The following is a 26,698-nucleotide window of genomic DNA, read 5'->3' on the forward strand; positions in this document are numbered from 1 at the left end:
GAGCTCTGGAGGGAGTCTCTATAGACGAGCTTTGAAGTGAGTTTCCCATAGACCAGCTCTGGAGTGAGTCTTCTATAGACCAGCTCTGAAGGCTGTCTGTATAGACGAGCTCTGGAGGGAGTCTCTATAGACTCTGGAATTTGTCTATAGACAAATTCTAGAGGGTGTCTCTATAGACAAGATCTGGAGTGAGTCTTCTATAGACAAGCTCTGAAGGCTGTCTGTATAGACGAGCTCTGGAGGGAGTCTCTATAGACGAGCTCTGGAGGGAGTCTCTATAGACGAGCTCTGGAGGGAGTCTCTATAGAGGAGCTCTGGAGGGAGTCACTATAGACGAGCTCTGGAGGGAGTCTCTATAGACGAGTTCTAGAGGGAGTCTCTATAGACGAGCTCTGGAGGTAGTCTCTATAGACGAGCTATATTGTCGTCTATAGACAAGTTCTAAAGTGAGTGTCCACGAACGAGCGGAAATGAGTCCTTTAGATAAGCGGAATGGAGTCTTCTGGACAAGCTGTATATATTCTGTATAGACGAGGGGCAAGGACTCTCTATAGACGAGTTTGATGAAGCCTTTAAAGACGATTTGAATGAACTATAGACAAGCTGGAGGGAATCTTTATAGACAAGCCGGAGAGGTTATCTGTAGACGAGCCAGATGAAGTCGGGAGTGCGGATGAGCGGGAGTGCGTTTTTTTAAGGCCATCAGATAAGAGTCTCTATAGAACAGAGGCCGCCTGGAGAATCTCATGGGGAAATTTTTTTCTGTAGAGCTGCCGAGCCAGAGTATCTCTCTGTGAAACGGCCTTAGACGGAAGTTGAAGTTTGGATTTTTTCTAGAGATTTTGAAGCCGGTACTCTTTTTAGAACAGCTGAAGCTGGGAGTTTTTGTTGACGAGCTAAGAGGCGGGACTTTTTATAGACACCCTGAAGCAGAAAGATTTGACTCCAGATATGCTGATGCGGTGAGCTGAAGCAGAGTGTCTTCGCTCGAGATGAACTGAAATAGGTTTTCTTTGCTCCAGACGAGATGAAGCAGAGATCCTTTGATCCAGACGGGCTGTAAAGTAAAGAGTGTTTGTTCCAGGCAAGTTGTAGCCGAAAGTCGTTGCTTCAGACGAGCTGAGACCGAGAGATTTTTTGATCGAGGCGAGTTGATGCCGAGAGTCTCTGCTCCAGACGAGCTGAAGCCGAGAGTCTCTGCTCCAGGCGAGTTGCTCTAAATGAGCTGAAGCACAAGGCTCCTACAGACCTCTGCTATAGTAAATTTGGAAGTTTTTGCAATAAACGAGCTAAAGTCGAAGTGAATCTCAGTCTCTCTCTCTCTATAGAAAAGCTGAACTTGGCGGTCTCTCCTCTCTCTCTCTCTCTCTCTCTCTCTCTCTAGAGACGAGCAAAAATTGGGAGTTTCTCTCACTCTTTAGAATAGATGTAGGTAGGTGTTTCTTTATAGAAGAGTTTTTGCCATAGACGATCTGAGATAGGGAATTTTTGCTATAGACCGGCTGAAGCCACGTAGGCAATCAAAATGCAGACGAAGACATAGATATCTGTCAGGTTTGAAGTCGGTCCATTTTAGACCCATTATCACTTCTACTAGAGGTGGCATTCTACGATCTCCTTAACAATTCTTTTACAAGTTGTTGAGGAAAATTTTTTGTAATACTGGTTTCTTAAATTTTTTACCTTTAAAACTTGAAGGATTTTTTTTATTAATTTCCTTGTAAACTCCTAGTGGTTCCGTGTTCTTCCATTAGCCTCAAAACAAAATGTCTTACAAAACTTATTCTAATCATCTTCATCTCTATTTTCTAAAAATAATCATGTCTAAAAACGCTTCAAATGAAGTCAGCTATAATAAGATGATCATGAGGAGTACACAACAGAGTGTAAACAAGTTGCAATAAAATAAAATAAGAAAATTAAAAAACAACAAAAACATTTGCTTGCCCCTAAGACATGAATGACATGCAAGTGTCATTGCTCCAGTTGTGAGAGACAAAAATGCAACAAACTTTAAACTTGAGCGAAATAGGCCTTAGGTTGACATAGAGGACAAACATTTGCGATGGTGTTAGACGTTGTCACTTGTGAAGTGTCAAACTGTTGTTTTGTCTTTTCTTCTATCTGTCTTATGAATTTCTTCGTACCAAGGAGGAGGAAGATGACAAGCGAAAAGTTAATAAACATTTTGGCAACAAATGGTTTTCAAAACACACACACATCTCTGGAGTAAGAGGAGGTGGGGTGTCGGGGGAATTTATGTCTAAAGACATTTGCTTGTTTTCCATGAGTTTTTCTTGGGCCGCAACTGCAACAAATTCATTGATGCTACTGCAGCCAGTCCAGAGTGCATTGCTCCATCCATCCATGCTGGCGAACGTTGAGTATAACAACCCACCATACTGAGGGCTTCTATTAGTTCACTTTTCTATGTCAGCTTCAAGTTGTAATTTTTTTTCCGTTTTGTATTTCTCTAGGCTTTTGAACTGTAACAGACATAGGGAGTAGAAAGAACACGACAGGCAAATATCCGGCAACTCTATAAAGTTGTACCAACACCATTGTTGTTTGGGGTGTTGTCGTTGATAGTGTTTGCCACTGCTGTTGCCGCAGCCGTTGTTGTTGCAACCGATTGTGTTCATATCGCCATGGAGAGCAACAATAGCGATATCAGCAGTAGTAGCAGCAACAGCATTGATTGACGGTTCGTTGCATTAACACAAAAGCAAACTTTTATTTTGCTGCCACACATCTGTATCCGTCCGTCTGTCCTCCACAGTTCCCTTTTTATTGTTGTCCAATTCTTTGTGGGAAGAGCAGGGAAGCAGGGGAGGAGGATTGCTAACACACTCGTATACGCCTTGAAACTGGTACTTTATTATGTTCATGGAAGTCAACAGAAGAAATAACATACTTCAATAATAATGTGTTTGCTGGAAGTTTTCACTTCACCACAATTGGGTCTTTCGATAATGCATGAGTCATGCAACATAGGGTGTAATGAAAAAAAAAGAGAAAAACAATTAAATTAATAAAGTTCCACAGACGAATTGGAGGGGATCTCTAAGAAGGAGCCAGAAAGAGGATCCATAGATGAACCGGAGAGAGTCTCTATGGACGAGCTCTGGAGGGAGTCTCTCTAGAAGAGCTCTGGAGGGAGTAGCAGCAACGAGCTCTGGACGAGCTAGAGAGGCAGTCTTTTATAGACGACGAGCTCTGGAGGGAGTCGCTATAGATGAGATCTGGAGGGAGTTTCTATAGACGAGCTCTAGAAGGAGTCTTTTCTAGACAAGCTGGAGCCAGGGAGTCTTTTCATAGACGAGCTGGAGGCAGGGAGTTTTTTTTTAAAGACGAGCTGGAGCCAGGGAGTCTTTTTATAGACGAGCTGGAGCCAGGGAGACTTTTTATAGAGGATTCTTTAATAGATGAGCTGGAGCCATGGAGTCTTTTTATAGACGAGCTGGAGGCAGGGAGTCTTTTTATAGACGAGCTGGAGGCAGGGAGTCTTTTTATAGACGAGCTGGAGGCAGGGAGTCTTTTTATAGACGAGCTGGAGGCAGGGAGTCTTTTTATAGACGAGCTGGAGCCAGGGAGTCTTTTTATAGACGAGCTGGAGCCAGGGAGTCTTTTTATAGACGAGCTGGAGCCATGGAGTCTTTTTATAGACGAGCTGGAGGCAGGGGAGTCTTTTTATAGACGAGCTGGAGGCAGGGAGTCTTTTTATAGACGTGCTGGAGCCAGGGAGTCTTTTCATAGACGAGCTGGAGCCAGGGAGTCTTTTATAGACGAGCTGGAGCCAGGGAGTCTTTTTATAGACGAGCTAGAGCTAGGAGCCAGGGAGTCTTTTATAGACGAGCTGGAGCCAGGGAGTCTTTTATAGACGAGCTGGAGCCAGGGAGTCTTTTATAGACGAGCTGGAGCCAGGGAGTCTTTTATAGACGAGCTGGAGCCAGGGAGTCTTTTATAGACGAGCTGGCGGCAGGGACTCTTTTATAGACGAGCTGGCGGCAGGGACTCTTTTATAGACGAACTGGCGGCAGGGACTCTTTTATAGACGAGCTGGCGGCAGAGACTCTTTTATAGACGAGCTTGCGGCAGTGACTCTTTTATAGACGAGTTGGCGGCAGGGACTCTTTTGTAGACGAGCTGGCGGGAGTCTCTAAAGACGAGCTCTGGAGTAAGTCTCTATTGACGAGCTAGAACCAGGGTCCGGTTTTATAGGCGAGCTGGAGCCAGGGAGTCTTTTTATAGAGGAGCTGGAGCCAGGAAGTCTTTTTATAGAGGAGCTGGAGCCAGGGTCCGGTTTTATAGGCGAGCTGGAGACAGGGAGTCTTTTTTATAGACGAGCTGGAGCCAGGGAGTCGTTTCATAGACGAGCTGGAGCCAGGGAGTCTTTTCATGGACGAGCTGGAGCCAGGGAGTCTTTTCATAGACGAGCTGGAGCCAGGGAGTCTTTTCATAGACGAGCTGGAGCCAGGGAGTCTTTTCATAGACGAGCTGGAGCCATGGAGTCTTTTTATAGACGAGCTGGATGCAGGGAGTGTTTTTATAGACGAGCTGGAGCCAGGGAGTCTTTTATAGACGAGCTGGAGCCAGGGAGTCTTTTATAGACGAGCTGGAGCCAGGGAGTCTTTTTATAGACGAGCTGGAGCCAGGGAGTCTTTTTATAGACGAGCTGGAGCCAGGGAGTCTTTTATAGACGAGCTGGAGCCAGAGAGTCTTTTTATAGACGAGCTGGTTGCAGGGAGTATTTTTATAGACGAGCTGGAGCCAAGGAGTCTTTCAAAGACGAGCTGGAGCCAGGAGGTATTTTTATAGACGAGCTGGAGCCAGAAGGTCTTTTTATAGACGAGGGAGTCTTTTATAGACGAGCTGGAGCCAGGGAGTCTTTTTATAGACGAGCAGGAAACAGGGAGTCTTTTATAGATGAGCCGGAGGCCACGTACTCTTTTACAGACGAGCTGGAGGCCAGGGAGTCTTTTATAGACGAGCTGGAGGCCAGGGAGCCTTTTATAGACGAGCTGGAGGCCAGGGAGTCTTTTATAGACGAGCTGGAGGCCAGGTAGTCTTTTATAGACGAGCTGGAGGCCAGGGAGTCTTTTATAGACGAGCTGGAGGCCAGGGAGTCTTTTATAGACGAGCTGGAGGCCAGGTAGTCTTTTATAGACGAGCTGGCGGCAGGGAGTCTTTTATAGACGAGCTGGAGGCCAGGGAGTCTTTTATAGACGAGCTGGCGGCAGGGAATTATTTATAGAGGAGTCTTTAATAGACGAGCTGGACCCGGGGAGTCTATGTCATTGAGGACCTGAAGCCGTGGAGTCTATGCCATGGAGGAGCTGAACCGGGGGTCATGGAATAGTCGGAAGAATTGATGGCGGGAAGTCTATGCCATAGACAAGCTGAAGCCGGGGGTCTATTCCATATACGGATTAGTTGAAGGCGGGAAGTCTGTGCCGTAGAAGGACGAGTTAAAGGCGGGAAGTCTATGCCGTAGACGGTCGGGTTAAAGGCGGAAAGTCTATGCCATAGACGGACGAGTTGAAGACGGGAATTCCATGCTAGAAGGACGAGTTGAAGGCGGAAAGTCTATATCATAGACGGTCGAGTTGACGGCGGGAATTCTATGGCTTAGAAGGAAGAGTTGAAGTCGGAAAGTCTATGTCATAGACGGACGAGTTGTCATTATCAGTACCATTTCCAAAGACACTATGTACCTAAAATGCAGGGATTATAAGGAATCTTAGTCCGAAAATTTACACCCTCTCCTCCCTATTTAGGTTACGTTATGATATACATTTTCAATTTTTCAATTCATTTTTTTTTTTCAATTTTTACACCCGTCTTCAAATTTTAGCTCCGCTTTCATAATCTGCTGAGTTTTTCCCGTAATTATTATTTTTTTGGTGTTTCACAGTGTTATCTATTCAAATTTCTTCCTCTCCCCCTACTCCTCCCCCACACAATTGAATGCAATTAATATTTATTTTGTTTTGCTTTTGTTTCTTATTTCTCCATGTTTCTTTTTTTGTTATCTCTACGCTGTGGTTTAATCTTGGCTTGTGTAATTTCTGAGTTCCCCAGTGCGAAAGCTGAATGAATTTTCGTTCGCTGTGCGATAAAAAACGTACTCTACTTGCTCCCGTTTGTGTGTGTATGTGTGCTGTGACTGTGAGGTTGTATTTTGTTTTTTATTCGATGTTCCAACTATTCAGACTAACAACGCCCTGAGCTATATTGAGTGGAACAGATAACCGCTAAGCTCTGGTTTACTGTAGCTGCTGCTGTAACAAGTCAATAAGCCACAGAAGTTTTGCGGAAGTTACCGCTTTAAAGAAGAGAAGAAAAAAACTAACACAGCCGATAAGTTTCCCATGAAATTGTATCCGTTTATAAGTTCAGTTTTGTCATTCTCTTTGTTTTTTTTTTTCGTTTTCTTCTCTGTCTTTCGTTTGATTTTCTGTAATATGGGGAATATGATCAGATCAAGCTCACTGGGTCAGGGGTTCAATTTGTCATTGGCAGTTAGGAGGAAATAAGGGCACTTTTTAGCAACATAAATCAAATGGGTTGGTGAGATGTTAGATGGTAGTTGGAGGGAGTACCAAGATCACTACATCCTTCGATCCTGCCATCATTTTTCAGAAAATTCGAAAAATTGCTAAGTCTGAAGTTCTTTTTCCAATTAGTTCGGTATATTGGGAGAGTACTCCTCGAGACCTGTAATTTTCTCAAATTATCTATCTATATATCTCTCTACATACACATGTCTCTATTTATATCTCTCTCTATCTCCCTCTATATTTCTCTCTCTCTCTATCTCCCTTTATATGTCTCTCGATCTCTCTCTCTCTCTCTATATATATATATATATATATATATATATATATATATATATATATATATATATATATATATATATCTTTATATCTCTCAGAGAGAGCTCTGTATATATATCTCTCTCTATTAACCCATTCTGAACCGCATAAAATATTAGATTGGTTTGTGTCTTTGCTATTTTTTTCATTTTCATACTTCACCTAATGCTGATACATATATTTGGATGTGCAAATGAGAAAGTATATTTGAAGTGTAAAAAAAATTCGTAACTTGTTAAGAAAAATTTAAAAGAATGAAAAATGTCGACCCTTTGTTGGGTGGTCCCAGAAGGAGTGGGTCGATACTTTACATCAGATGTTGTTTTGCCTCGAGTTTGAAAGGAACCTGATGCTCATTTCGCGTTGATTGAACGTCATAGTTATCCACAATTCTTCACCCTTTGTTTGTTGGGTACCAGAAGGAGTGGGTCGATATATTTCATCTTCACACCAGATCTTGTGTTGCAACGAATATTGGAATGAGCCGAGTTCGAAAGTAATCGGATCTTCATTTCGCGTTCTCTCAGTGTTATTGTTATTTAAATTGTTGACCGGTTGTGGGGGAGATACCAGAAGGGGTGGGCCGATTTTTACCATCTTCACAACAGATGTTGTGTTCGTAGAAATATTGGAATGTCTGAAGTTTAGAAAGAATCAGATGCATGTTTCGCATTTTATGCAAATTTTGGTATTTAAAATTGTGACCCTTTTGTGGGGTAGGTACCAAAAGGAGTGGCCCGCTCCGTTCTATCCTTTCTTCATATCAGATGTAAGGTTGGTAGAATTATTGGTATATTTGAAATTCAAAGAGAATCGTAGGCTTATTTCCCATTTTATAAGAGTTATAATTATTCAAAATTTTGACCCCTTGTAAGGAAGACACCTAAGGAGCAGGCCGACATTTCCCATTTTCGCATCAGATCTTTTGTTAATAAAAATATTGAGATGTTTAAAATTTGAAGAGAATCGGTTACGTATTTCGCATTTTATGATCGTTTTTGGTTATTCAAAATGTTGACCCTCTGTGAGGGAGGTACCAGAAGGAGTGGACCAATATATACCATCTTCACACCGGATATTGTGTTGATAGAAATATTGGGATGTGTGGAGTTCGAAGAAAATCTGAAGCTTCCTTCGCATTTTATGAAAGTTATAATTATTAAAAAAATTGACCCGTCCGTCTTATCCATTCTTCATACCAGTTTTTGGGCTGCTAGAAATATTGGGATGTGCGAAATTTGAAGATAATAGACTCTTTTCACATTTTATGAGCGCAATAATTATTCAAAATTTTGACCCTTTGTGGAGGAGGTACTTGATGGAGTGGACCGATATTGTCCATTTTCGCATCCGATCTAGCACTGATAAAAATATTGGGATATGCAAAGTTTGCATAAAATCGAAGGATCCTTATTCTTGCTATGAGATAAATTATTTTCATTGAAAATTTTAACCTTTTGTAGGGGTGGTACCAGAAGGAGTGGACCAATTTTGTCCATCTCCAAAATCGATCTAAGTTTGATAATAATATTACGATGTACCAAATTTGGACCGAATCGGACACTCCCTTCGAGAGTTATCGTACGCCCAGCAGCCAGATAAACAGACATACAGAGGGACAGACGGATGGACACCCCGTAAGTCGACTACAGATGTCCTGAAATGGATATGGTCCAAAGAGACCAGTCTAAAATCGTTATTTCGATGAGACCCATTTTAACTTTGTAAAATGTTATATACCCTCTGTAGCCATATGGCTGCGGGTATAAAAAATAAGGTGAATGCTTAAAACTATTTTTTGTAACGACCAAGCATCTAAAATCTTTGCTTTTTATGACATGACAACCTTAATTTAAATTTTTAATGCAGTTATTAAGTCATGGGAATCTAGCCTCTGAGGTATAACAGGAAATAGCAACGGCGCTCTTTAACTTCAATTCAATGTTGTTTCATTTAATAGTTATTTGAAATGTTTATTATCCATATTTATTGTTTCGATAGCCGATATTTTTCTTAAAAAAAAGAAGCACGATATTCCGCCGAAGTGTCCTTCTCAATGTAAAGGCAAATTATATAAGCTTTCAACATTTCCAATATCTTCACATAAATTCTACTTCCAATAGCATCCAAATACTACACGAGTTATTTATTGCCAAAGAGAGAAAAAAAAACGCTAAATATGCAACACTGTTGCAATAAGTATTTAAATATTTATAACAATATGCAACAAACATTTGCCATAGAGTCAGGCTAGTAGGCAGGTATTTCCCAGCTTCTGCTGCTGCTGCTGCCACATTGTAGTCGTTGCTATGTATGCTTGGTATTTTTCTAGTCATGTTGCAGAGTATGAAATTAGTTGTTGTTGCTGTTGCAACAGCATTCTTAAGTATCGACAAACAGGCCGAACAACTAGCCACGCAGAAGCTGGTATGCAACAATTGCCACAAAGATGGATGCGAGGAAAAAAACAAACAACAATAACTTTACAATGGGTCAGACACTTAAAGTTTCCAACCGCATAAAGCTCCTTTCCCCTCCTGTGTCTCGGAGTTGGGTGATGGTGGTGTATTTTTATAACAAAAAAAAAAACTAAATATCTCAGAGTAGCTTTAAATGATTTGAAAACAACAACAAAATGAAAAAAAGAAACCGATCATGTCCAGCCTAGCCAGTCTATTAACCAGATCTGGCTGCAAACATTTTTTCCCCAATCTTGGCTTGGTTATTTCTTAGTCATTCCAATGCTATGTCGATGTTGTTGGTGTTTTTTTTTTTTTTTGTCGTCATCACCACCATCACCATCATCATCATTTTTCCAGACCAGCCTCAATCTGGTTTGGCCACACTAACACAGTAACTTTGAATTTTTATGTTTTTGGGTGCGAGCTGTACGTCCGCTTGTCTATGTTCACGTCCATCTGAGGTGGTTAAAAAAATATTAAAAAAAAAATAATAAATAAAAGAAATAGTTTTGTAGCAACACCATGGAGACGATCTGAAATCGGAAATAAAAGGGAGAGAGACAGATTAACAGAAAAACTCCAATCAGATTTCCATTACAAAGAGCACATTTTATGGCTATTTAAAAAAAAAATATTTAAAAATCGATTACATTTTAATGATGGTCCTCGAAAAATCCACAAATACAGGGTGAGACAAAAAAAATCCGCAACAAAGTCAAACGCCAAAATATTTACATTTTTTTTAAATTTTATGGAATGCAAGCAAACAATGTTCGAAATAGCATCAAATTTTAGAATAAGTTTAAAATTGTTCGAATTGGTCACCTTTGGCACGAATTATGGCCTTCTAACGGCCAATGTAACCGTCACACGCTGCCCGAATGTTGTTCTGCGGTATTTTGGCCAGTTCCCGACGAAGCGCTTGTTTGAGGTGATCGACGCTTTGGTATTTTTAATGCCAACCTTGCTTTACAAAATTCTCCAGTATCTGGAGATTTTGGTGGCCATTGTGCGCTGGAAATGAAGCGAGGAGCCTCATTTTGTAACCATTTTTGGGTGGCGCGTGCTGAGTGCGATGGTGCTGAGTCCTGTTGGAATGTCCAAGGTCTGCGGCCAAAATGTTTTGCGTGCCCACGGTTTTAATACACCCTCCAGAATATTTTAGAGATAATATTTGGCATTTATTCTTATGCCACGGTCGATAAATACGAGCGGAGAGAGACCATCGGCTATTATGGCGGCCAACAACATCAGCATGACCGGGGCTTGAGTTCTGGTTGCCAACTGAAGGTACACATTTTCAGCTGAGCTCCTTGGATCATTTTGTTTGTTTACAAACTGCTGGACAACGAATGTTTTCTCATCGGAGACGGAGAAAACCAAATTCGGATGTTCATCACTTTCGGCCAAGCGAAGCAACTCTTAAGCTCTTTTGAGTCTATTTTCTTTCTGTTGCGGTGTAAGTTCTTGCACTTTTTGGAATTTCAATGACTTTAACCCGGGCTCATTTTTAAAATTTGGCGAATGTAATATTGCGATATGCTTAGCTCACGAGCCATTTTTCTGCCACTGCGACGCGGGTTTCGATCAAGTCGCTTCTTTACTTTTCGAACCATTTCTCCTGATGTTCCTGTTTCCTTCCGTCCACTTCCTTGACATCGGGCTACGCTACCAGTATCATGGTAACGAGCGATTTAACGAGACACAAATGATTTATTCACATTTAAATGCTGGAGTGCTCTGCTCTAACGATAGCCACTTGTGGTTTTCCAGCCAAATATAAAGAAATCACACTATCACGCTTGAATTCCATCACGAATAATTTTTTTCCTGGAAAATTCTCACCAAAATGTTTTTGTACGCTTATAATGAGCTCTGGAATAATTTTAACAGCTGCCGGGTGAATGGCTTAGAAATGACAGCGGTCTGAGGTTGGTTGCAGTTTTTTCATCTCACCCTATATATCACTGTAGGTCCTTGAAGAGATATAGTTTAAAAATCCCCAATTAAAGCTCTTTTATTGAAACTGTGTTCAAAATGAGGTTCCACGCTTCATTTCCAGCGCACAATGGCCACCAAAATCTATTGTGTCTGGAGAATTTTGGAAAGCAAGGTTGGCACTAAAAATACCAAAGTGTTAATCACCTCAAGAAAGGGCTTCGCCGGGAAAATACCGCAGAGCAACGGTGTGATGGTTTCATTGGCCGTTTGAAGGCCATAATTCGTGCCAAAGGTGACCAATTCGAACAAATGTAAACTTATTCTAAAATTTGATGCTATTTCCGACATTTTTTGCTTTCATTCAATAAGTCCACAATAATAGCTCAAAAGGTCCTCGCAAAAATACTTGGATGGTCTATAAAAAAATTGCTGCATTTAAAAAATGTGTTGAAAAATTCACGAAAATAGGTCTGAAGGCGCTTGAAAAAAAAAAAAAATTGTAAAAAATCAACAATTCGAAGAAATATTAATTTTCTGTCAATCCTGGAAAAATATTTCCGAAAATCCTTCTATTGAGCGTACGATCTCGTCACTTGGGTAAAAATGTTTTTTTTTCACAGAAGTTATTTTTAAAATAACTTCTGGGGAGAATACCCCAGACAAAAAAACAAGGAAACTGATGAGGATGGTGGTAACCATTACCATGGTTCTCCACTAACAAATAAACGTTGTTTTTATAAAAACAACAATAAAGGGATTAAGCCTGACCATTTTGCAACAACAAAATACTATGGTATCCCGAACAAACAATGCAACACTGTTCAATCTACGATTCTATCTTACACGAACCTTGAAATATTCACACCAAAATGTCCCCACAATTTCCATACTACTCCCCCAATTAGACTTTATCTCATTTGTGAATTTTGCTGCAGCATCTTAGATTTGTAGTGAGGAGGCTTCTTTCTTTATTTCTGCATTTCCGTTTCATGTATGATCCAGCAGTTGCAGTAAAGTAAATTCAAGCCCCCTCTTCCACCCAACCCCGGGAAACCAACAACGAATGGTCAGATTGTTAATTATGAGGTTCTTGAAATTGGCTGCTATTTTTTTTTCTGGTTGTTGCCATGAACAACAAACGCTGTGTCTCTCAACAAGTTGTTGCCAGCCATTGTTGTTGCTTCATTGGCAATTCTATTTTTGTCCTCCTCCGTCTGTATGTTCGTTCGTCTGTCGCCCTTTCTGCAAAATATGTTGTTGTATGTTGGTTGCACTTCTTGTGCCAACAACCACCATCTTCATCATGGCCGCGCCGTCGTCAGTATTTCAATAAACTCTGATATGACAATATTTCACTTTTTATCGTTTCCCTGCCACGGCACCCCCCTCCCACATGGATATCGTTTTCTTTGGGAGAACCATAATGGCTGATTATTTTCCACTGCTCATTGTCCGGCAATTGAGTGGTTTTTTGTAGTTAGTGGTCTCCTTAATTTTCTTATCACTTTCTTCTTTTATTCTCGGTTTTCTTTTGTTGTTGTTTTTTTTGGTATTGTAATTGAAACTGTAAAGTGCTGTCGTAGTAAATCATGAATATACACTTCACTTTTTTTGTGATTACTTGGAGAATGGATATAAAGAATAGAGGAATAATGCAGTGAGTGAATATTGTCGGTACGTGTTCGGCAGTTATTTTTTTGATAATTTATTCAAGAATGCAAAAAGTTTCCATGAGGCAAGAGCGTTTAAATAGATTAAATATTAAGTCTAGTAACATAAATTCATGCATTTCTCTTTCCCATCTACTCTCTCTCTCTCCCTCTATCTCTTTCTCTCTCGTTAATGGATATTAATTTATGAACAGTGTTCATAAAGCAAGGCCTTTTTTAACAGTACACCTTAAATGAAAAAAAGTATTTTCTTAAAATGTCTCTGCAGTTTTTAATGAAATCAAAAGTGCATATTCACCATCTAAATCATTCCAGCCCTTAACTTAGAAGCAGACCTCCAAAAAACTCGGTCAAGTTCGAGTAAAGAATGATACTTGCTTGTAGTCGAGCCAGAGCACTCCTGGGAGTAGTTCAAAAACGAGCAGATTGTACTTTTTTCCAGCACTCTTTTAGTTCCTGTCGTAGGAACGTTTTTGTATATTTCCCATACAGGGTGAGATAAAAACTGCAACAAAGTTAAACACCATAATTTTACATTTTTTCTAAATTTTATTTAAAGAAAATATTTTTTAAGAAGGATAAGGATAAAGGAATGCTATTACCTAATCTTGGCAACCTCCTCGAATCTATGGCATGTCCATGGAATTTATTATCGTCAAGTCTTGAAACTGAGTAAAGCGAAATATTGCGCTAAATCTCTCAACAATTATCTGCTGAAAGGAAAACCACAAAAAAAAAATTGAAAAAAGGAAATGAAAAAATAAAAAGAAAACCAGTTGTCGACGATAATAAAAATGTGTCATACTCGTACTTTTTTATCACAAAAAGAAACGTACTGAAAGAGAATTTGTAAAGAAAAAATGATGCAATACAAAACAAGACGATCAAAATTAAAAAGATATCAAAACGCATAAAATACGTTTATTGTATTTATAATAAAAATATAAAATTAAAAAATAACAGAGAGCCACACAAATAATAATTTAAGGAATTCAGCAAATATTGAAAAATGAGCTCGGAGTAAAGCCATGGAAAATCCAAAAAGTGCAAGAACCTACACCGCAACGGAAAGAAAATAGACTCAAAAGAGCTTTGCTTGGCTGAAAGTGGTGAACTGCCGAATTTGGTTTTCATAGATGAGAAAACATTCGCTGTCCAGCAGCTTGTAAACAAACAAAATGATGGTGTTTACTTGCCAAAGAGGCCAGCTAAAAATGTGCACCTTCGGTTGGCCACCAGAACTCATGCGCCGGCCATGGTGATGGTGTGGGCCGCCATAACAGCCGATGGTCGCTCTCCGCTCGTATTTATCGACCGTGGCATCAGAGTAAATACCGAATAATATTGCGAAAATATTCTGGAGGGTGTATTTAAGCCTTGGGCACGCAAACATTTTGGCCGAAGACCTCGAACATTCCAACAGGACTCAGCACGCGTCACCCAAGAATGGTTACAAAATGAGGTTGCTCGCTTCATTTCCAGCACACAATGGCCGCCAAAATCTCCGGATACCAATCCGTTGGACTATTGTGTCTGGAGTAATTTGGAAAGCAAGGTTGGCACTAAAAAACACCAAAGTGTCGATAACCTCAGGCAAGCGCTTCGCCGGAAATGGGTCAAAATACCGCAGAGCAATATTCGGGGCAGCGTGTGACGGTTTCATTGGCCGTTTGAAGGCCATAATTCGTGCCAAAGGTGACCAATTCGAACAAATTTGAACTTATTCTAAAATTTGATGGTATTTCCGACATTATTTGCTTTAATTCAATAAATTAAAAAAAAAATCTGCGTTTGACTTTGGTGCAGTTTTTTATATCACCCTGTATATTCATAATCAGCTTGAAATTTTAAGTCGATTTAACAATGCCCGTCTGTCTGTGATACAGCCCACATTATGTGCCGTAGTTCTAAAAATTTGGCACAGTAGTTGCTATTGTGCCTAGAAAGGTTAGTATTGAAAATGAGATATATCGGTCCACGTTTTGGAATAGCCGCCACATAACAGTACCTCCCGATATTCGGTATTTTTTATGATTTTTGCCACGTTTTTCCACAGATTTTTCTAAAAATTGGAATTTGTAGGTCATAATAGTTTCTAGTTCCGGTGGCGGAACATTGTATATATAGGTCCACGTTTCGGTATAGCTCTTATATAATAGTACTTCCCGATATTCGGTATTTTGATGATTTTTGCCACGTTTTTCCGTGGATTTTTCTAAAAATTGGAATTTGTAGTTCATAATGGGTTCTAGCTCAGGTAGCGCAACATTGTATATATAGGTTCACGTTTTGGTATAGCCCCCATATAACGGTACTTCCGATATTCGGTATTTTGATTATTTTTGCCACATTTTTCCACGTAAATCATATCATAAATCAAAATCATCAAAATATCGAATATCGCTCCAGCGTCGAACATTGAAAATTGAGGTCCACGTATAACGATGCCCCCGATGCTCGGTATTTTGATAATCTATGTCACATTCACCCACGAAATTGTTTCAAATTTCGTATTTAAGAAGATTTGGCAGGTGGCAATCCTTGAAGTATAAAATTGTCTACAGAGGTTCCCGTTTTGGTATGGCTCCCATAAAACGGCCTCATCCCCTTTATGGTCTTTTGAAAAGTGTAGCAGCATTATCCAAACGGTCTTACTGGCATTTGTAGTTTAAAATGGAACACGTTTGAATTCAGATACTTTTATATAAAAATGTTTTCTTCACCAAAAGGTGATGGTATTAAAAGTTCGACCCGGTCGAACTTGATATTTATACCCTACACAACAAGGTGGTCAGGGTATTATGTCTTTGTGCACTTGTTTGTAATAGGCAAAAGGAAACGAGATAGACCCATAGTTTTTTTTGGTGATCAGCATAGAATCACATTTTGAGTCGATTTATGCATGTCCGTCCGTCTATCTGTCTGTCCGTCGGTCCGTCTGTCCATGTATTTTTGTAAACAAAATGCAGGTCGCATTTATTATTCGATTGAGATGAAATTTCGCACAAGTCATTTGTTTGGCCCAAGGACGAACCCTATTGAAATTGGAGATAATCGGTCAACATTTAGATATAGCTCCCATATATATCTTCGTCCGATTTGCCTTTTATTGTGCACCAAACGTGTAATATCAGCCCGAATAGTATGGAATTTTGCACATACAACCAAATTAGGCTCGAAAATAAGTATGCCAAATTTGATCGAAATCGGTTCAGATATAGCTATAGCTCTTATATATATTTTTTTCATCCGATTTGTTATTTTTGTCCTCCGCAGCCGTAATATGCACTCTGTAACAACAATATTTGGGGAAATATATCAAATAGAGGTCAGAAATGCATTTGCTAAATTTTATCGAGATCGGTTCAGATTTGGATATAGCTCCCATATATAACTTCGTCCGATTTTCCTTTTATTGCGCACCAAACGTGTAATATTAGACCAAATGGGATGGAATTTGGCACTTACAACCGAATTTAGTCTAGAAGTTAGTTCGTCGAAAAAAAAAGAATTGGTTCAGATATAGCTATAGCTCCCATATATATTGTTCATCCGATTTGTTATATTTGTTACCCACAGCCGTAATATGCACTCCGTAACAACGATATTCAGGGACATATATCAAATACAGCACAAAAATATTTTTGCAAAATTTTATCGAGATCGGTTCAGATTTATATATAGCTCCCCTTTATCCGATTTCAAGTTAATTGTGCGCCAAATGGACAATACCAGCCCCAATTGAAAAGATACAAATTTGTCGGCAATCATAGCTTGTTTCATTTAGTTATCCCACAAAAACTTTTAATTGTTATGTGAAGCTCTACTAAATATGCAAAGCGGTGTAGGGTATCATAAAGTCAGCCCCGCCCGACTTTAAGACTTTCTTTACTGATTTTCTAGTAGTTTTGTAGATTCAAGAGAAGTTCAAAAATACTTTTTTTTTTAAATTAGGGTTTGTAGACTAATACTCATGATTAATTAATTCTATAGACTATAACTCTTTTAAATTCCTAACGGTTTATGTAGAATTTATTTCCGCAAACACTAACTTCCATTCCATGTTTTGACCCAACAACGACGAACTGAAAATGAAAGGGAAATTTAATACCTTTCATTAGAATTCAGCTCCAGTATTGGCTGCCATCGTGGCCTCAACTCGGCTGCACATGCGCCTCATACAACATTGTTGCATTCATTACTTGGTATGCAGATAAAAATACTACCGCTAGTAGAGGAGTTGGCCATTGCCACTTATGGCTGGCTGCCTGGCATGGCTGCATGCGAATGGCCAACATTTGATGTGCACGTTTTGAGGTTAACCTAATGTCGCACACACGGCACACCGCCAATGCCATATTTGTGAATGAATGTCAATAAAATAAACACTGGCAGCACCACCTAACGCTCTCGAATAAAAGCGATTATGATGGACATTGTGTGCATGCATGAAGTTACTGAAAATGACACATAAATTATGGAAATTATGGCAATGCAAAAAATTCGATTTAAAAATTCAAATAAATTTTATTATCGTATAAAACACCAAAATTGGATCTCGTGGTGACAGGCTTGAAGTTTCCTAGAACATTTATAATTTATATTGCACACCAAAAAAATGGTTGAATAAAAAATTAATTGGCCTACCGCAGTCAAGCTGACCGCCAGCCACTTAGCCAGCTGGCTAAATATGGCCATATTTTTTTTTTTATCATAAATAGAATTTATGGTTTTGTCAGCTCTCTTGTTTAATGCATATCATTTTTTTTTGAGGAAGCCGTTCCTCTCCCTAACTCTGCAGCTTGCAACAACATTTATGCCTTAGTCTTAGATTTATTTTTTCCTATTTTGTTTTTGAAATTATATTTTATGGCCATTTTTGTAGGTCTCGTTTTATGTTCAGCCGCCTGTTATTGTTGCTTGAAGTGTTAAAATAATTGCAGTTTTAATGCACAAAGAAAGTAGTAATTTTCCATCGAAATTTTTCGTAGCTTAACTGTGCAGGTGTTTTCCTCTTTTTGTTGAAAATAATAAAAACATTTTTTTTTGGATTATAAATTTACCGCTTCGAATTTGGAAAAAAATAGATTTTTTATAATTTATTATATAGCAAAAAAAAGGAATGGTGATAAAGCTCCGACATAATTCTGAATATTTGAGGAAAAGTCTTCAAAGCCTTTGAAAGGAACAAAGGAAAATTTCTGAGGATTTTTCAATGCATTTCGTAAGATATTATATTTTTAGGAGTTTAAAAAGCAAAAATAGAGCATTTTTCCAAGACTTTCGAGGCACAGTTTTAAGGACATTCAAATCAGAAAACATGTTTTATTTTAAGAACTGTTTTTCAAAGATCTTCAATACATTTTCAAAGAATACTATTTAAGGAGGTTGACAAATATATTTTCAAGAATTTTAAAAATATTGTTTCAAGGACTTTAAAAGCATATTATTTCAGGATTATTCTCAGGACAAAAAACGTGGATATTTGTCAGGAATATTCCTTTAAGGACTCTTTAGACTTTTATGAATTGCTATTTTTATAATTTTTTAAGGACTTCATAAATATTTTTCAAGGATTTTAAATGTATCTCAGGATATTTTCTTAGGAGAATTCATTCAAGGACTCTGTAGGCATAGTATGAACTTATGTTTTTTTTTAAGGATAGATAATTTTTATGAATTTTTCAAGGACTTTCATACATATTTTTCATGGATTTCAAAGGTGCCTCAGATCTTTTGAAACCCAAAAACGTGAATGTGTTAGGAATACTTCTTCCAGGACTCTCAAACATTTTTAAGAATATTTTCTTAATCCAGACGAAACGGCTGAATCTAGAATTTCGACATTTGCACTAGGATCAGTGGGATTTGGAAATTTGTACTAAAATGGTACGAAAAGTACTGAAATGTACTAAGAATTGAATGCTGCACGATTGTCAGTATTGGTGTTTAGGCTTGTGATAAGGCTGGATTTTGGACATTCGTATTTAAAGGGTACGAAATGTACTGAAAATTGATTTATTTTTATTCGAGAAACAAAATTTTGAAATTTGGAATGAGAGTCACTGACGGAATGCAGAATTGGTGTACAAAAGTGTTTTAGAAAATTCAATTTTTAAGGTTACGAACAATTCTAAAATGGTACTAAACTGCTTAAATAGTACCATTTAGTGAAGGGATAAAGCTAACAACTTGAAATTTGGTACGCGAATCAAGGATGAAAAGTAAGTTTGATATATGATGGCGGTTTTGCAAACCTGTACTAAGTGTGCGAATTGTACTAAGTGGTACTATATTTGGGACAGATTGCTTTAGGGTGAACGGATAAAGTTCGAATTTGGAAATTTCTTATTGTGGTCCCTGTTGGTGGTAGGTTTGTGATAAAGAGAAGGTTGCGAAAATGTCTACTACATGTGCATCAAGATTACTAAATAGTACTATAAATGGTACAATTTGGTATTGGGGGAACAGCTCAAGCTTGAAATATGGAATTTGGTATTAGGATATTTGATATTAGACATAAGGAGGGGATCTCGAAAATGTGCACATAATTGTACGAAAAGTACTAAATGGTACTAAATTGGGTATTGGGTGAAGGAATAGAGCTAGAATACCGAAATTTGATATTTAAGTCATTGTTAGTGTCTGTGGTTAAGAAATGGAGGTGGTTTAAGAAATGTGTACCATATTTGTATGAAAAGTACAAACTTGTACTATATTATATAATGGGTTAAGGGATAGAGATACTGAAATTTTATATTTAGGTAACTAAGGTTGATATATGAAGGTGGTTTGAAAAGCCATCCCATATTTGTAGGAAAAATACCAAGAGGTACTAAATTGCGTATTGGGTTAAGGGATATAGCTGGAAACCTCAAATTTGATAATTGGTTCTCTATTGGTATCTGGAATTAAGATATGGAATTTGTTTTGGAAATACGCACTAAAATTGTCCGAAAAGTACTAAGTGGTACTAAATTTGATATAGGGATCCTCAACTTTGATATTAGATTCTCTGTTGGTACCTGTAATTGAGATATGAAGGTGATGTTGGAAATGTGTACCACAATTGCACTAAAAGTACTGAATTTGGTATTGGCTGAAGGAATAGATCTGGCATCGTGAAAGTTGATATAGATGTCACTATTGGTGTCCTTGGTTAAGATATGCAGGTGGCTTAGGGAATGTGTACTATAATTGTTCGAAAAGTACTAAATGGTATAGAATTGGGTATTGGGTGAAGAAATAGAGCTGAAATTCCGAAAGTTGGTATTGAGTTATCTGGTGGCAGTTTTGCAAATACGTACCTTTATTGAATCCTTGAATCCTATTTTTTTTTTACGGAGAGGGGTTTGTAGAAGCGTAGTTCGAAAAGTACTCAATTGAACTATATTTGGGATTGAATGAAGAGGTAGAACTGAAACCGTGAACTGTGGGTGTCTAGAATTAAAATAGGGGACGCGGTTTTGCAAATGAGTACTAAAATTATCCGAAAAGTACTAAACGGTACTAAGTTTTAATATACGAACAAAATGTTACTAAATTTGCTATTGGGTGAAGGAATCGACTTTTCAAATTCTTAAATTTGATATTGAGGCCATAGTTGGTTTCTGGTGTTTACATTCTGGAGTTTTGGACAGAAAATTTGGATGTGGAAGGCTAATATTTTCCTGACATTCTTTCCGAAATATAAAACCTTGACAGTCGGGAAATTTAGTACGATGTATGGAGTTTGGATTGAAAAATTTTGTCAAACTGATCTAATTGTACATTTTGAGTACTAAAAAGACCTAATACGAACTGCTGGAATGAAGGTACATTTTTCAATAATTTTTTTTGCAATAACTATCAGATCAATTATTGTAGATTTTTTAAGATTTTTTTAATTACTTTTTGTACATATCCCCAAGGACTATTAGGGCCATTACTAGGTTTTTTTTTTAAATTTTGAAGAGAGTTTGGCGTCAATCTTGAAATTTTTAAACTAATATTTAAGAATTGTCTTAGAAGTGAACTAAAATAGTTTTTGTTATTCGATTTTCTTGCTTCCTTTCCCACTAGAAGTTTTAAATTGATTCTTATGGCACACTCTTCTTCATCTTCATCATCTCCATCTTCTAACATGATCGATTGCAACCAAAATTTATTGCCATCATACAAATTTATTGAGATTGTCATTCATGGAAGACTAATGAGTTTTGTTGCATAAATGCCAAAAAACTAGCATCCAGATCAGACCCAGCTTGTAAGCCAACCAAACACCCAACCAACCATAACACTGTGGTGGGGCCGTTTTGTTAGCCAATAAAGTAACGGCTTTTTGTTAATTACAACTTCTTTTACAACAACCATGCAGATGAAATGCGGTCTGACTCGACTTATTGAAGAGAAGAGTACAGCATTAGAAGATGTTGGCAGCTGGTCGAGACTAAAAAGAGGTTGGAGAATGAACATTTTTCAACTCTAGTTTGAAAAAGAATAAAACAAAGCCTTCCTTAATAATTATCAAATGTTAATAAATAAATGTCATCTCTTTTAACAGACTGTGAGAGATTTTGATTTAATATTTGGAGAATTTTTGTAGTGATGTGGTCTGTTTTGAATTGCTTAAAACTAATTGTTAAAATTTTTTCTAATTTATTTTTTTTTTTCATATTTTCAGGTATGTAAACATTTGATAGATGTAAACTTATCTTAGTAAGTATGGTGGAAATAAAATAAAAATACATTTTATTTTTTTTTCGATTTTATTTATATCTATTTGATAATTTTAAGGTATTTCTAATGTTAAAGAAAACTGTCCCCCGTAACATTAAATTATTTTCTGTCGGAAAAAATAAGTTCTCATTATTTAAATATTTTTTTTCCATAAAAAACTGTCCTATGAGGGATTTTTTGTACACAAAACAATTTCCTCTGGCTGAGGAATTTTGTATAGGAAAAATATGTCGTCTGTGCCTAAGGATTTTTTTCTATGGAGAAAAATCCATCCTTTTCGTCTGACAATTTTATTTTCTATAAAATGTGAGAGATCGGTAATTTTGTTCTATAAAAATAATCAGTCAGTTTCTGAGGAATTTTCTTTAGAAGCCCACGGTCCTCAAGGTCTAAAAAAAATAATTTTTCTATGAAAATAGATTAAAAAGTATCAGTCGGACCAACGGCCCTCAAGGTCTGAAAAAAAAATTTTTTTTATGAAAACAGATTAAAAAGTATCTGTCGGTTTGGTTTAAAATATATTTTAACTTGCGTTATGATTACTTAAACTACAGGGTGAGAGAGATAAAAAAAAAACTGCAACAAAGTCAAACGCCATAATTTTTACATTTTTTTTTTAATTTATTGAATGAAAGCAAACAATGTCGGAAATAGCATCAAATTTTAGAATAAGTTTAAATTTGCACGAATTGGTCACCGTTTGCACTAAATATGGCCTTCAAACGGTCAATGAAACCGTCACACGCTGCCCGAATATTGCTCTGCGGTATTTTGGCCCATTTCCTCTTGCCGGAGGTTATCGACACATTGGTGTTTTTTAGTGCCACCTTGCTTTCCAAAATACTCCTGACACAATAGTCCAACGGATTGGTATCCGGAGATTTTGGTGGCCATTATGCGCTGCAAATGAAGCTAGGAACCTCATTTTGTAACCATTTTTGGGTGCTGAGTCCTATTGGAATGTCCATGGTCTGCGGCCAAAATAAGTATCATTTAGTAATTTTTGTACAATTATAGGACGGATTTCCAACCAACCGCATAATCTCAAATACATAGTATGTCCAGGCTACACTTGAACAGCGACGCTAATATCAAATTTCAGATTTCAAATACTCTATGATCACCCAATACCAAATTGTACCAAATATAATACTACTTAGTACTTTTCGTGCACTTGTAGTACAAATTTTCAAATCTACCTCTTTGTCACAAACCTACAACCAATGGGAATCTCAATACCAAATTTCATAAATTGCAGGCTTTTCCCTCATCCAAAACCAATTTTAGTACCATTAAGTACTTTCGTACAATTATAGGACGAATTTCCAAATCACAACCAAATCTCAAACACGGATCAGTAATCAGTGTTATCATCAGTCATCAAAATATCAAATTTCAGAATTTTATCTCTATTCCTTCAGTTAATTCCAAATATAGTATCATTTAGTACTCTTCGTACAAATATAGTAAACATTTCGGAAACCACCTCCATATGTCCAGGCTGCACTTGAACAACGACGCTAATATCAAATTTCATATTTCAAGTACTATATGTTCTCCCAATACCAAATTGTACCAAATATAGTACTATTTAGTACATTTTGTGCACTTGTAGTACAAATTTCCAAATCTACCTTTTATCACAAACCTACCACCACCAAAAGGGTCCCCAATACAAGATTTCAAAATTCAAACTTCATCCGTTCACCACAAACCAAACTGTTCCAAATTTAATACAATTTAGTGAAGTTCGCACACTTAGTACACATTTCCAAAACCGTCTTCATATATCTAACTTACAACCTTGATTCTCCATCCGTTCACATAGTACCAAATGGTACCATTTTAAAATTTTTCGTAACCTCAAAGTTCGAATTTCCAAAAAAAAAAAAACCCTTTGGTACATCTATCCTGCACTCCATTTTTGACTTTCATTCCAAATTTCAAAATTCTATCTTTCGATTTTCTTTATTTTCAGAGAAGTTTTTTTTTTGTTTTACAGAATAAAATCGGTCCTCAGCTTAAGTTTTTTTTTTGTTATTTAGAAAAAATCGACGCTGCGGAATTTTCGATTTCTGAGGATTTTTTTTCTATAAAAAAAAGTCGGTTCCCAGAGAATAGGAAAAAAATCGGTCCTTTTTGTCTGAGATTTTTTTCTATAGAAAAAATTGTCCCAATGTTTCACAAAGTTCTGTTTTATAGAAATAACGTACCTTCAAAGTTTGGGGGTATTCTTTCTTAAGTAAAAATATAGATCCTCGATGCCTAGGAATGTTTCAAAAAAGGCAGTTTTTCCTCAGCTACAAAGGGTTTCTTCTATAGAAATGCGGGCTTCAGTGCGAAAGAACTTTTTTATAGAAAAATCGGATTTTTTTCTATAGAGAAATAATCATTCCTCAATGCCTAGGGATTCAATTTCTATAGGAAATTAGACTGGCATTTTTTTTTCTGTTTTATAGAAAAAAAAACGACCTTCAAAGTTTAAAGTATTCTTTCTTAATTAAAAATTTCGATCCTCAGTGCCTATGGATTTTTCTAGTAAGACAGTCATTCCTCAGCTTCAGAGGGTTTCTTCTATAGAAATGCGGGCCTCAGTGCGAAAGAATTTTTTATAGAAAAAATCGGATTTTTTTCTTTAAAAAAAAAAACGCTCCTCAATGCCTAGGTATTTAATTTCGATAGGGAATTTCCCCGAATTTTTGTTAAAACAAATCTTTCCTTTCCACATAAAAAATTTCTCTCTTTAGTCGTAGCCACAAAAAACAAGTGTTCACAACTCATGCACTCTAATAAATGAGCCTGCCTCCTAAGCTATAACGATCACACCCAATTTTACATCTCCCCTTCTTCGTTTGTTAATTTGGTTTTCGAACATGTGTGAAAAATTTGCAAGGGTATGGCCATTTATTGGCGATGCTGTCGTTCGTTTTGTGTTGAGTTGAATTATGTTGAGAATACGAAACAATGGCGTGAGGCGAATTATGGCATCGAACAGAGGAAAAAACAAAGGTCATGACGTACAGACTGCAACAATGTCACTGCCGCAAACTGTCAAAAGCAAAAAAAATTTCATGCATGCACACACACACACACACACACTTAGATATGCAGTTTTAGGATCTTTCCTCTCCTTCACTGCAGACTTTGAATATTTATGACATTTCAAAAAACAAAAAAAAGTACACCGAATAGGATCCCATAATAATGTTGGGGCCTTTATTGTTGTTTTTTTTTTCTGCCCTACCATAATGAGCTGCGTTCGGCGATGACAAACATGGGGTGTTAGCTTGTTGCGCTGACAGGCGCCTTTGTCATCATCTGCTGTTGCATAAATGTGTGCTGCATAACGTCATGGCATGGCAGGGGTTTGTCATAACTTTTTTACAAAATTAGCAATTTTTTTTAAAGAAAAAAAAATTTCAAAAAAAATTGTGTTTACACATCATGGTCAGCCAGCCAGACCCTGAGCGACCAACGAGAAATTTGAAAAAACACTGTCAATTTATAATTTGTTTGCGTGCTGCCGATGTTTGTTTATTTTTTTGTTTCCACATTCTGACCAAATAAGCGACCATTAATGCAATGAAGCCATCACCCGTCAGCCGCCTTCAATCAAGAAGTCAAGAACCCCTTCCGCTGGCTGACTGCTCGGCAGACGAATGCAGTTCAGTGGCATTAATTTGTTTTCCCTTAACGGCCACCATCGTTCGCCACCACAACTGGCGCTGGGGCGCTGTGTCAATGAACTTTGCCTCGCTTGGCGTTTGGATGTAATTATTGATTGGTTGGCCCCATAAGCTTCTCAACAGAGAATCAGTGGTGGTACCAGCTAGGTAAGGTAGATGTTCCCAAAAGACTTTTGTTGTGGACTGCTGCAACTACTGGGAAAGGCAAAGAAAAATAATTTGTTTTCCGTTGTTGAAATAATTGGGTACCGTAAAAAATATTTGGAAATTGTTTTCCAAATGGCCCAACAATACTTTAAAAGTCCACAATTTTAGGTTTAGCTATAACCTTTGAAAATAGTTTTAAAAAATTTCATGATTGAAGTGCTGATGGTAATTTTAATAATACCCTCCATTGCATAAGGGCCACTCTAAAAACTTAGTTAAAAAAATATTTCTCAAAATTCTTCAGAGCTAAAAAATTGGTCCTTGAAACATATATTTTCTTAGGAATCCTCAATTATAGCTCCGAAGAACCCTTACAAATATTTTCCATGATTATAGCGCATATGGACCTCTAAAAAATATCCTTAAAAATCGACAATGCATAAATGACTTGAATTTTTAAAATTAGTTTTGGAAGGACTATCAAAGCCATAAAACTTGGGTCTTTCTGAAAAATATTTTTCAGGGACCATCGAAGTCATGATACTTAGATTTTTTTGAATAAATTTTCAAGCTTGCTCAAAGAAGCAGAAGTTAGTTTAAAAAAAATGTTCAAGGACCAACAGAGACTTCCAAATGGTCCTTGACATAAAGGTTTCTTAAAATTCACAACCATAGCCAAATTTATAACATTTCATGACTGTAGCCCAGATGGACCTTCAGGAAATATCCTTAAAAATCCACCGTTCATAAATTACGTGAATTTTTAAATTTGTTTTTCAAGGACCATCAGAGCCAAAAAACGGGATATGGCCACAAAAATTGGATTTTTTTCAAATGTTTATTAAAAATCATTAGAGTTAAAAAGTGGTCCTTGAAATATATATGTATATTGTTAGAAGTCCTCAATTATAGCTCCGATGACCCCTTACAAATAAACTTAAAATTCCATGATTATAACGCAGATGGACCTTTAAAAATATCCTTACATTTCATAAATTCCTTACCATTCATAAATAACGCGCATTTTTAAAACTTGTCTTCCAAGGACCTTCAGAGCCACAAAACTTGTATTTAAAAATATAAATATATTTTTCAAGGACCACCGGAGCCATGCAACTTGAATTTTTTTGTAGATTATTTTTTAACGATACTCAAAGCAACAAAAGTTAGGTTTTAAAAAATATATTTTTTTTAGGACC

The 26,698-nt window shown here is 37.4% G+C and overlaps 1 protein-coding gene across 8 annotated transcripts in view; it reads left to right on the forward strand.

The window, feature by feature from the left end:
* The window catches only part of LOC101898157 (formin-binding protein 1-like), a 222,696-nt gene that overhangs the window by 62,372 nt on the left and 133,626 nt on the right, over positions 1–26,698 (forward strand). The window lies entirely within an intron of this gene.

This window comes from Musca domestica, unplaced genomic scaffold, assembly GCF_030504385.1.
Source record: "Musca domestica strain aabys unplaced genomic scaffold, Musca_domestica.polishedcontigs.V.1.1 220, whole genome shotgun sequence".
Lineage (NCBI taxonomy): Eukaryota > Metazoa > Arthropoda > Insecta > Diptera > Muscidae > Musca > Musca domestica.